Genomic DNA, 12,128 nt, shown 5'->3' with positions numbered 1-12,128 from the left:
ATCGTACGTTAAGCATTAGCGTACAGTAACTGCACTATATATATATATAGGGTAAGGATCCTAAAAGAACCCTTTGCAAATTGAGAACTTTGAGAACCATTTTGGACCACTAAAAACACATTTGAAAAAAATATTTAAAAAATCATAAAACAAAAAATAACAAAAAATTTAAAAAAGTAAAAAAACCAAAATTCTTATATTTCATTCCGGTTTCATTAAAAAATAAAAAATAAATAAAAAAAACATCGTATTATACACATATGTATAATTTTATTTAATATTTAATTACGCAATATACACATATGTACAGTGTCATATATCTTAAATTATACACATGTGTATAAAAAATTCATGTAAATGTACATATATGTATATATTATACGTATGTGTATATAATTTGGCTAAGCCGATTTTTTTTAATGAAACTGGGATGTTAAAATAAGAATTTTGGTCTTTTTACTTTTTTCATTTTTGTGTTTTTTTATTTTATAATTTTTTTTATTTTTAGGTTTTTTGTGGTCTAAAATGATTCTCATGGTTTTCAATTTCAAAAAAGCTCTATCATGATCATGATCCTATATATATATATATATATATATATATATATATATAATTTTTGGAAAAAATCTCTTTATCACTGTTTTTGTTCATTTAGGAACAAAGTATATGATGTGACTGGGGCCGTCTATCTTGGACTTTTAAAATATGTTGTCTTTAACATGGAACTACAAATAAACATGGTTGACTCGTGTTCAAGTATTTTATATGGGATTGATTTGATTCTATTCGTATTGAATTGTATTAATATTAAATAAACTTTTGATACTTTATTTAATATATATAAATCTGACAATACACTATTGTTAGCCCGTGGGAATATTTTTCTTGGCTTGGTATATTTTTTAAAAAGTTGCAAAGTAAGACACAACATCTAATGATGTTTAAAACATATTTTTTTATTAAGGTAAACAGTTTTCAAAACAATTGTCAAACGCATTAACCGAATCTAGACACACTTAAAACTGTTTCGCGTCTTAAATCGACTCATTTAAAGTTCATTTGCGAATTGAGTCGTGTTTAATAACTTTGGGACAATTCAAATAAACATTTAACTCGATCTTTCGTCAACATTAACCTTTTTGTACTTGATATAAAACAAACTAAACGTATATATAGATTTATGTAAAAAGTAAATATTTTGGTGATTTACTATTACAATTTCTTAACATGGAAGTTACCACAAATTAAACAAATTAAAGTGAAAATAAAGATTCTTGCTACAAAAATGAAAATCAAAGCATAAACATAAAAGATTTATTCCACTTTTTATTAAATGCATTGCTTTAAGTATCATTAATAAGAAAATACTACTTAAGTGAACTTTTGTTTGTGCCCAACAGACATATACTTCAACTTTAGTCCGTTTTAATGTGTTTCATTACTAGCAGAGCATCTCTAATGGAGAAAAAAAATGTCTCATGTCGTCTCAACTTTAGTATCATTTCTTCTCTATTCTCTATCCCCTTTTATTTCTCACAAAAACGACTGACAATGTAGACAGTTTCCTCCTTTTATCTTTCATCTCTCTCTCTCAATTTTCGGACAGTGCCATATAGGCACCATTGGTGATGATGCTCTTAATGTTCAATATTCATCTTTAACAAACTTATTAAGCATCATAATACTTATATCACTTAAATGGTGTGACTATTTATTCGATTCACACACTTATAGCAAATGAATGTTTCTGTCGTTACCGATACACAAATGCGGCCAAAATATTATGTACATGTGTCACAATCGTTTAGATGATGAATATCTAACACTTAACTACCATGGAAGTGTCATTTTTAGATAACATACAAAATTGTAAATGATGAAAATACGTATGTATTACAATATTGGTGGACATAAGTGTGGAGCACATATGTATACATAACTATAAACATGACATATGTTTAAATTGACCATAACACCATCCGTTATGGTCCTTTGTTTGGGACGTTAAACGAGCCAAGCCAACATGCTTTGGCACCCACCACCATAACACCTTCAATCACATGTAGCTCTAGTGTCATCACGAGCATTGCCTAAATTTAAATGTCCTTCTAGCCAAATAGATTTAGCTACCTCATCACTTCATTTTTTAATTATCTAAACAAAAGTTCACTCACTCACGTACATTTCCCCATTTGCTAAGATGTTATATGTGTCACAAAAGACCCTTTCATCTTAACATAACAAGTGGTCTAAGGGTGCGATATATGCATCTTTTCTTTCCTAACGTAATATGAACTCTTTGTCATCTATATAAGGCGCAGTGTTGCAAAAATCCCGACTGGACGTCGATTAATCCTTAATTAATCGCTAGTTCCGACTTCACTAATTAATTTCGGGCTAATCGGTAAATTAATCGGTCAATTGTCAAATTCCAGCCAAATTAGCGATTTCCGACAAGATTCCAACCAAAATCAGCGGTTTTCAGTGAGATTCCGACCAAAATCAGCGGTTTTCGGCGAGATTCCAACAAAAACCAGCGGTTTCCAGCGAGATTCCAACCAATTTCCGCCCAAAATGTGTTTGTGTATGTGTAAAACTGAAACTTACATATAAAAATGTGTATATAAAGCTAAAAACTATACATTAAAATCTGATCCGATTAATCCTGATTATTCGCTAGTCCCCATCCCACCGCCCGACTAGCGATTTTACAACAGTGATATGTTATTTTTTTATTCATTTTTCCCATAACCTTAGCTTCCCTAAGGAGGCGGTGTGGTATACATCTTTCGACTTCTCAAAACCGTTAAAAATCCAAAAGCTAAAGCTTATATAAATTAAATTTTAAGTATAAATATTAATTGAAAGAATATATTCTAATGAGCTAGTGGTATGGTGATAAAGAAGAGACTGAGATTTGGTGGTTCATGTGACCCATGTTCAATTCATACCTTCAACATTTAGTTTCAAAGACGAGTATGTGTCTTTCACTAGTTAAATCCTTGAACTAAATGAGTTTGTCTCACCACACTGTCGTACCTTCGGGCGAGTGTTCACGGGCGTTGACATTATGTGAGGGTTTTTTCCCGAATTCAAAGACGAGTGTATCCCGATATAATAAATAAAGGATTCAGTGGTTGTTTAAAAAAGTTCAAATAATATAACTGTAAATATCATAAAAAGGGAAAAAAGTGATTTATTAAAAAAAAATAAAATTATATGAATAATATGATATATTGCCCCATATAGACCCATGGAAAGAGTAAAAATGAAAAGGCTGAAAATCCCTTTATCAAGATTTGGTACTAACATTATTATTAATTAAACCATCAAGTACCGATTTTCAGAACACGTACAATTTCTTTCTTTAACATTTACCACAGAATCAATAATTTCATATTCAACAACAAAAATTATTCAAATTTATTTTTCTTTCTTTCTTTCTAGGGTTTATTTATTTATATATGACGTGGCCGGAGGTTGTGATCATCCATCCTTCAATGCCACCGGTCTAATTATTATTATTTTTTATAATTAATATTAATATTATTATTAATATTAATATCATAACGTGTCTACATTTGCCGGTAATTCCGGTGGTAGATCCACTCGGTGATGTCTACCGACGGGGGCTCGAGGTAACACCTAATTCTATATTAATTCTAAGCTGTGCGGCGTAAACGAGTCGAACTGTTTTAAAGCCCAAGCTTGACTCGTGTTTTCAAGCTAGGTTTTTATATCATACGTTTTTTTTTATATATTTTTAATTACTTTAATAGTCATGATAAGCTAAAGCCCGACTCAAGCTTAGTTGTGCTTACATCATTACATTATTATACGGGAACTCAAATAGGTAAAACTTAAAGACACATCAGGCTCGAGCTTAGCTACTTTATTTGAGGTCCGAGCTCGAAAAAGCTCGCCTCGTTTTGAGTTTTATCATTTCGAGTTTTTATCGGTCTAATTTTGAGTAGCTCGCGAGTGGGTCGGCTCGTTTATTATTGATGAATTTATTTATACATGTTTTTAGTTATTTAATTAAGTTTGATAAAAATCGTAAATGAGGCTGAGCTCATGCAGTACTTAAACGAGCCAAAGCTCGGATCGAACTTAGTTATGTGGTGTGAAATTAATATGCAGAATTTCAAAAGATGTAAAACTTAAATAACACATAAAACCCGTTTAGGCTTGACAAGCCTAAACAAATTTCCCATACAAATATGAGCATTCCAGTGAATCCCCAAAAATCAAAGGCCCGAGTATAGTAGAAAAATAGACCCTGAAATATAACTTTATTAAACAAATTTTTTTAAACAGTTTTAAACTAAAAGACTAAAATTCCGGGGACCATGGAAAAGCGGGCCCAGGAAATTTTTTCACTTTGCCTACTTTTCTGACCTGTCGGTCCTGTATACAAGACTTGAGCTCAGACTCGATAACCAAGCGAGCTTTAGTTGAGACTCAGCTCAAAAAAACTCATCTCATTTTAAATTTTTTATTAATCCGATCTCGAGTCTCATTTGCGCCCCCTATCTCAGTCTAAGTGGTTAGCTAATTAACTAATCTGATGTGAATCACATTAATTAGCTTTCTAATAATATATATAGTTAATTAATTACAGCTTGCTAAACACATGTCCCATTAATGCTTGCTATGTGTTTGTTTGTAATTATGTGAAAGAGAGAATTTTTATTATTTTATTATTTTTATTTTATTTCCGCGTTAAATTTTGTTATTATTATCATTATTATTATTAATTTATTTATCCAAACTTCAAGAAAAAATGATATAATCTGTCACTCTCCATTGCGTGTTACAGTATGCATACATCACATACATACAAATCTGGTATCATTTATCTTTATATATTTAATATAAATAAATAATCTATATATATGTATATGTATATGTTCTCTCTCTCTCATCTTTCTCTATCTCTATCTTTGTTACTATATAGTTCAAATGAGTACTCACTAGTGTTCACAAGCTGCATACCTTATTTGTGATTGGATACACTCACAACTTCTGTTATTATTATTATTATTATTATTATTATTGTTATTATAAATTAAGTTTTAAATTCTGCAGAGTCTGTGTAACAAGATGACAAATTAGCTGTGAGGTTGCTGTATCAAACTATGGAGTTATTAATGATTGCAGAATAAGTGGCTGATATTCTGGATTTTGGTTGAATTTCTTGCATATATTCAAGGTAAAATTTTCAGTTTTTATTCCTTTTTAGCATCAAATTCAGCTGATTTTTGTTGGTTTCTTTATAATATTATTATTAAGTTTGCATCTTTATGTATGTGATATTCATAATATCTAATACCCTTTTGCTTTATTTATTTATTTATTTATTTATTTATTTTGGGGGTTTGGAGATCACTTTCTTGATATTGAATTTTTTTGCTTATAATCAAGATAAATTTTATAGCTTTTTAGTTTTTTAGCATCCAATTCAGCTAAATTTTGTTGTTTTTCATGTATGTGATATTTATTACTTCTAGTTTTTATTTTATTTTAATTTTTTAAGTTTATGGATTTGATGATCACTATCAAGAAATTGAATTTTGATTATGTTTAATGGATCTAGCTGACTAATTACATGAAAAGATCCTATTTTTATAATTTTTTGGGATCTTTTTGTTTTCAAATATAAATTGCAAATTCAAACGATTAAAATAAAGTGACAGGTAAACGGGCAACACGACAAATTACATGAAAAGATCCTATTATTATTATTTTTTGGGATCATTTTGTTTTCAAATATAAATTGCAAATTTAAACGATTATAATAAAGTGACAGGTAAACGGGCAACATACTGTTAATTCAAGCTAACAGATATGAAAAATTATGTATTTTGACATTTTTGTGGTGTTTTTTTTAACATTTTAGTGTGATATTTGAATGTAGGATAATGTCAAGACCACTGCATAGAGGTTTTTCAGGTGGTGGAAGATTATCAGGGAATATTCAAGATTACTTGGAAGATTCCCAGATGAAATTTAAACCCGAAAAAGAAGATTTTGATAAAAATAGATTATCTGTTTTTGCAATAAATTCACCATCAAAACAAAATGTTCAAGAAAAATGTTATACCGTTACCGATCCGTTCAGCCCGGTATCGTCAAGAAAACGATATAAACTAACTTTATTTTTGCTCAAGTTAAGTTTATTCTTGATCGTAATTCTCGCGCTAATGGGTTCGTTTTGGTGGGCATTATCGCTCACAACTGCGTCTAGAAGTCACACGTTTCGTGGGTACAGACGGCTTCAAGAACAACTTGTTTCGGATTTGTGGGACATTGGTGAACTCTCACTTGGTTCTTCCAGAATAAAAGAATCGGAATTTTGCTCGCTTGATGTTGAGAATTACATACCTTGTTTCAATGTTACTGAAAATCTTGAGTTGGGTTTGACCGAAGGTCAAGAACACGACCGCCATTGCGGGCCCACGTCAAAACTGAGTTGTTTAGTTCCTCCTCCTTCTGGATACAAGATTCCGCATAGATGGCCTACCGGACGAGACGTTATTTGGATTGATAATGTTAACATTAATGCACAACAAGTACTTTCATCTGGAAGTTTGACAAAAAGGTTTGTTTTAAATTCGATTGAATTTGAAAGAAAAAAAAATATGATTTTTAGACCAGTGTGGTATTTAGGGGTGTGCGTGGTGCGGTTCAGTTCGGTTTTAGGCTAAAACCAAACCAAAAACCAAAAATTTGGTTTTCTGGATTTTTGAAACCGTTCGGTTTCGGTTTTTAGCATTTGATCTTGAAAATATTGGCTAAAAAAAGTTAGCCGAAAATAATGAATTTAGTTATAAAACAATTTGGTTAATAATTAACTAATTGACTATTATACATTTAGCCAAAAATATATGAGCTACATATTTACTAAATTCTTATAAATTACTTAGAATATAAAATAAAAAAAAGATTTTAGAAATTCGGTACGGTTCGGTTTTTTCAGTTTTTATTACATGCAAAACCAAAACCGAACCGCAAGTTCGGTTTTTATAAAAACATAAAATCAAACCGTCGGTTTTTGTTCCGGTTTGGATTTTTCAGTTTCGGATCGGTTTTTCTGGTTTATTGCATATTAATGTAGAATTGTGTAAATGTGGATGCAGGATGATGTTGTTAGATGATGATCAAATTTCATTTGGTTTTGCATCTTCTATGGTTGATGATAGTATCGAAGATTATTCCCATCAAATCGCAGAAATGATCGGTTTACGAAACGAATCTTACCTTGTTCAAGCCGGAGTAAGTGAAAAAAAAAATACTAATAATTCTTGGAACGAATCTTATTGACACACTTTATAACATTTATTAAAAAAATCATTTTCAGGTGAGAACGGTATTGGATATAGGATGCGGTTTTGGTAGCTTCGGGGCACATTTATTTCAAAAGCAGATTTTAACTATGTGTGTCGCAAACTATGAGTCTTCCGGGAGTCAAGTCGAGATAACGCTTGAACGAGGTCTTCCTGCAATGGTTGCTTCTTTTACTGCTAAAAGTTACCGTTCCCGTCACTTTCGTTTGACATGGTTCATAGCGCGTGGGACGGGATTGTCTGGAATCACAAAGGTACCAATGACATATATTTTTTATAGCATTTATGTTAATCTTATTATTTACTAAAACTGAACATACAAGTTCTTTGGTTTTTATGTTGTAGACGGTATTCATTTGATTGAAGTTGACCGAGTTCTTAGACCTGGTGGATACTTTGTTTGGACCTCACCAATCGTTAACACACGGGCTTCGGTTAAGAACAAAGATTTATTAAAAAAGTGGGATTTTGTTCGTAATTTTGCCAAAGGTCTATGCTGGGATTTATTGTCGCAACAAGACAAAACGGTTGTATGGAAGAAGCCTAGTAGTAAAGATTGTTATGCTTCCAGGTAACAAACTTTAACCATTCTTTTAAATTGCATTTTCTATTTTCTTAAAAACTTATTGTTAGCATTTGATGGCATATCCATTTGTTATAGACGTCACAATTTTGACCCGTTTACTTTAAGGTGTGTGTTTTGGGGTTACATTTTATCTCATGAGGGTAAACATTAAATAATAATCTATTTTTTTATCGGATTTAGATTAATATCTTAGTAAAGTAGTTTTTCAAACGCATTTTTATTAATTGTGTTATGCAAATCATAGCAAAAGAACCAAAAAGTGTTGACGGGTCAACGTCGACCCGCCGTGTTTGATTCATATATAAAAGTTGCTATTATGGCATGACCCCTTACAAAAGCATCCCATCTTTCGACCTCTAATTTTTTGGCTGTTGTGGACCCCATCTTTAATTCTTGGATTAAAAAGTTGTAACTTTAGTGCATAATAGTATCATTGTTGGAGTTGCAAAAATATTAAATAGCTAAAAATAAATAGGACACAAGAGTCAAGACTTGCAATTATATTAATCTTATTGTGAGTTATTTTAATTAATAGGAGCCAAGGATCCGGTCCTTCGATCTGCAAAGTGGGCCGTGACGTTGAGTCCCCGTATTATCATCCGCTAGAGGCATGCATTGGAGGAACTCATAGTCGCCGTTGGATTCCGATTGAAAAAAGACCAAAATGGCCTTCTAGAGCCACATTGAGCTCCAAGGAACTCGCGATTCATGGTATTTATTTTCTTTAATTCTTAAATTTTATATTTTATTTTTACATTCGTGTTATATGAAATGTAGGACTAATTGCATTTGCATATAAGAACTAGCTAACTTATTTTAAGCAAGAAGAAAGCATCACAGGTTATTCTCACATAAAAAGTCAACATGGTCAAATGTCAACATAAATTATTATTTTTTTAAAGTTGGTCTGTTTTATTAAAAAGCATTTTGAACATTCATGGAGTTTTTTAGCCTAAAAAGTTGGTTACCTTTCTTTGTCATTTAGGTAAAACAACATTATGCAACATAAAATGGAACTTTAGTCAACAAAATGAAAAATTCATCTTTATGTGCGAAAAGTATTACGATAATTTATTATCGGGTATAATTGCATTTATTTTGGCTAATCAACTTATTTTGCGCAAGAAAAAACCATAAAACTCAACATGGTCAAAGTTACCAACACCTCAACCATGATCCGTCACGGGTCATATTACCATGAACTCAAACTTTTTTGAATGTCGGTGACTTTACATGACGCATGTTGACCCTCTCTTTTCTGGTCCAAACAAGTTGGTTACAATTACGGGTGTGAATTTTTGACATGACGCTAACCTAAGATGGATTTCACTAGTTTGGGTTTGGTATAAATGGGCTAGGGTCAGTTTCGGGCAGAACCTGTTAGCCCGTTTAGCTAAACGGGTCATGTTCGGGTCAGCAGATTCGCGTGTTGACCCGTTTAACTCATTTTTATTTTTTAAATATATTTTGTCTACTTAAAAAGAAATTAACATAAGATTTAATAATTAAAATGTCGGATGCATGTGTTTGACATGATTTTCTGGTCCGGGATCGTGCTAATTTTTCAGGTTCGTGTCGGGTTAGACCCGCCAACCTACGAACACGACCCGTTTAACACCCCTAGTTACCATTATGCTTAAAAGAATAATATGATTATACATTTTTTATCGTTATTATTATTATTATTATTAATTTTCAGGTGTACTTTATGATGATCTTATTGAAGATGGTCTCAACTGGAAATCAGCAGTCAGAAACTACTGGTCTCTACTCTCTCCACTTATATTTTCAGACCACCCGAAACGACCCGGGGTTGAGGACCCGGTTCCCCCTTATAACATGGTCAGAAACGTTCTCGACATGAATGCTCATTTTGGCGGTTTTAATTCCGCCTTATTGGAAGCTGGGAAATCCGTATGGGTTATGGACGTGGTCCCCACCAGCGGGCCCAACAACCTCCCGCTTATCCTAGACCGAGGCTTTCTTGGTGTGCTGCATGATTGGTATGTATATTATTCTAAACATGATTTTCGGCCCGTTTTGACCCGTACTAAGAAGTTTGACCTTTTGAACGAGCGCTTGTAGGTGTGAGGCGTTTCCGACATATCCTAGAACTTATGACTTGGTTCATGCTGAAGGGTTTTTATCGCTTGAAACCGCAAAGCAACGTCGGTGCAGCATAGTGGATGTATTTTATGAGATAGACCGGTTACTACGCCCCGAGGTAATTTAATTATTCGTCGATAATAATATTTTTAAATTCAAGGTATTATTGATAAAGTAACTAATCAATGCCTGTTATTACTGGTGAATATGAAATATCAAATTTACCCTTATGCTACTCAAGACTGTAACTTTATATTAGATTTATCTTTTGTTAAAAACAAATCACTTTTCTTCCTATCGGCTCGCTGTGTGTGAAATAATATTATTTTCATACTCTTCGATATTTTAAATTAAATATTTTATTATTGATTACTAAAGTAAATAGAACATAAATAAACAGGGAAATATTATTCATTTAAAAGTTTTATATATGTCATTTAATAGTTACTTATCGTTTACGACTCTTGAAATCATATTTGTTTAAAAAATTTAAACGGGGTTAAAAACTTAATGTACTTGAAAAGGGTAAAATGGTCATAAACTAATCTGAATTCTAAAATGTGAAAAAAAAAACTTATAATATTGAATTTGCAGGGTTGGGTGATACTACGTGACACGACTTTTTTAATAGAAACAGCAAGAACAATTGCTACGAGGTTAAAATGGGAAGCCCGAGTTGTAGAAATCGAGAGCAATAGCGACGAAAAGCTCCTCGTTTGCCAGAAACCTTTTGTAAAAAGACGATCATACCCTTCCTGAAAAAAAAAATAGTTTTATGATCTTGCAACACTTTACACGCGAAAACTGTTAAGTTTTACTATACAAAGAGACAAAAGACGGTTCGACAGACAAATACACAAGGATCAAAAGCAAATCCCGTGGGAGCCGTAAGGCAAACATGGGCACAAATGTAATTACACGGTGATTTACAGGTGCGAGATAATATTATTACTCGTTTTTTGTTATTTTTTTGTTTGTGGTGGTGTTATAAAGTATACGAAAGACGAGACGAATTTGATTATGATTATGGTTATAGGAATAAGCAGAAGTTAAACATTCATTGATGTTAGTTATATATATATACTCCTTAATATTAATATACAAAGGTTTGGATGATGAAGGGAATATTATGATTTGTTTATGTTCTTGGTCATATTATCATAATTTTAGTTTAAAATTTCATATTAAATCACGTATCTGAATCGCCAAATAACTAGGGACGGTTGAATACTACTTGGAAAAGTTGATTTTTTATTAAAATTTTGGACATTGCTGAAAAGTAAACAAAAAAAATTGCAAATAATCAACTTTTGGTTATTTTACTTAGGGTTGTTAGATTCAAATATTCTTGACTCCTACTATTTGGTCGGCAATAATCTCAACTAAAGAAATGTTACATGTCACTCTTAGCTGCCAAATTAAACTAACGGAACACTAACTCAGTTAGTTCTATTGCTGATGTGACATTATTGTTAATAATAAAAGAATTAAGAATGACTATTAGTCCCACAATCACTAACTCTTTCTTCTCCACCACTCACTACCTCCATAACCGCCACCATCACCGTCAACCTAGGAGCAAGTTTAATACATGTAATAGAGATGTAAAAAAACCGGTTTGGGACCAGTTCACTGCAAACCAACCCGAACTGGTTTGACAAGAGAATCAGTTTCACCCAAACCGACCCCGCCTGTAAGTTTTGGGACTGGTTCCCTTCTGAACTACCAAACCGGTGTTAATACCGGACCGGTTTGAGGAAAAATCGGTTTAAACCGGTTCGAACCCGAACCAAATCGAGTTGGACCAGTTCGACCTTTCTTGCTCCCAGACCGGTTTCTAAACCGAACCTGCTTGAGTCAACCGTTTTGGACCATGGTGTGACCAAACCGGTTTGGTTTGATAATTTAAACGGTTTTGTACACCTCTAGAAAAGAGTGTTTACCCCAATAAAATAGAAATGTTGATGGGCTTGGGCTTGGGCTTGGGCTTGGGCAAGAAAATGAGCAACTATCTAAAGAAAATGGTTTAAATAAAAGGATTATTGGATTTAAATAATCTCACATTTAATGTGTTGACCAATAATAATCTC

The 12,128-nt window shown here is 32.4% G+C and overlaps 1 pseudogene across 1 annotated transcript; it reads left to right on the top strand.

The window, feature by feature from the left end:
• The first annotated feature begins 4,936 nt into the window (after positions 1-4,936).
• On the top strand, positions 4,937-11,191 carry LOC143592933 (putative pectin methyltransferase QUA2; annotated as a pseudogene). The gene is made up of 9 exons (XR_013146012.1): positions 4,937-5,212; positions 5,918-6,601; positions 7,140-7,275; positions 7,361-7,600; positions 7,692-7,917; positions 8,468-8,643; positions 9,632-9,935; positions 10,018-10,156; positions 10,633-11,191. The product of XR_013146012.1 is annotated as a putative pectin methyltransferase QUA2 (transcript).
• Positions 11,192-12,128: the final 937 nt, after the last annotated feature.

This window comes from Bidens hawaiensis, unplaced genomic scaffold, assembly GCF_021521415.1.
Source record: "Bidens hawaiensis isolate Kalapana, Puna unplaced genomic scaffold, B.hawaiensis_p1.1 tig00041444_1, whole genome shotgun sequence".
Lineage (NCBI taxonomy): Eukaryota > Viridiplantae > Streptophyta > Magnoliopsida > Asterales > Asteraceae > Bidens > Bidens hawaiensis.
Note: the sequence above shows the minus strand (reverse complement) of the source record. Positions and strands in the feature narration are given on the sequence as shown.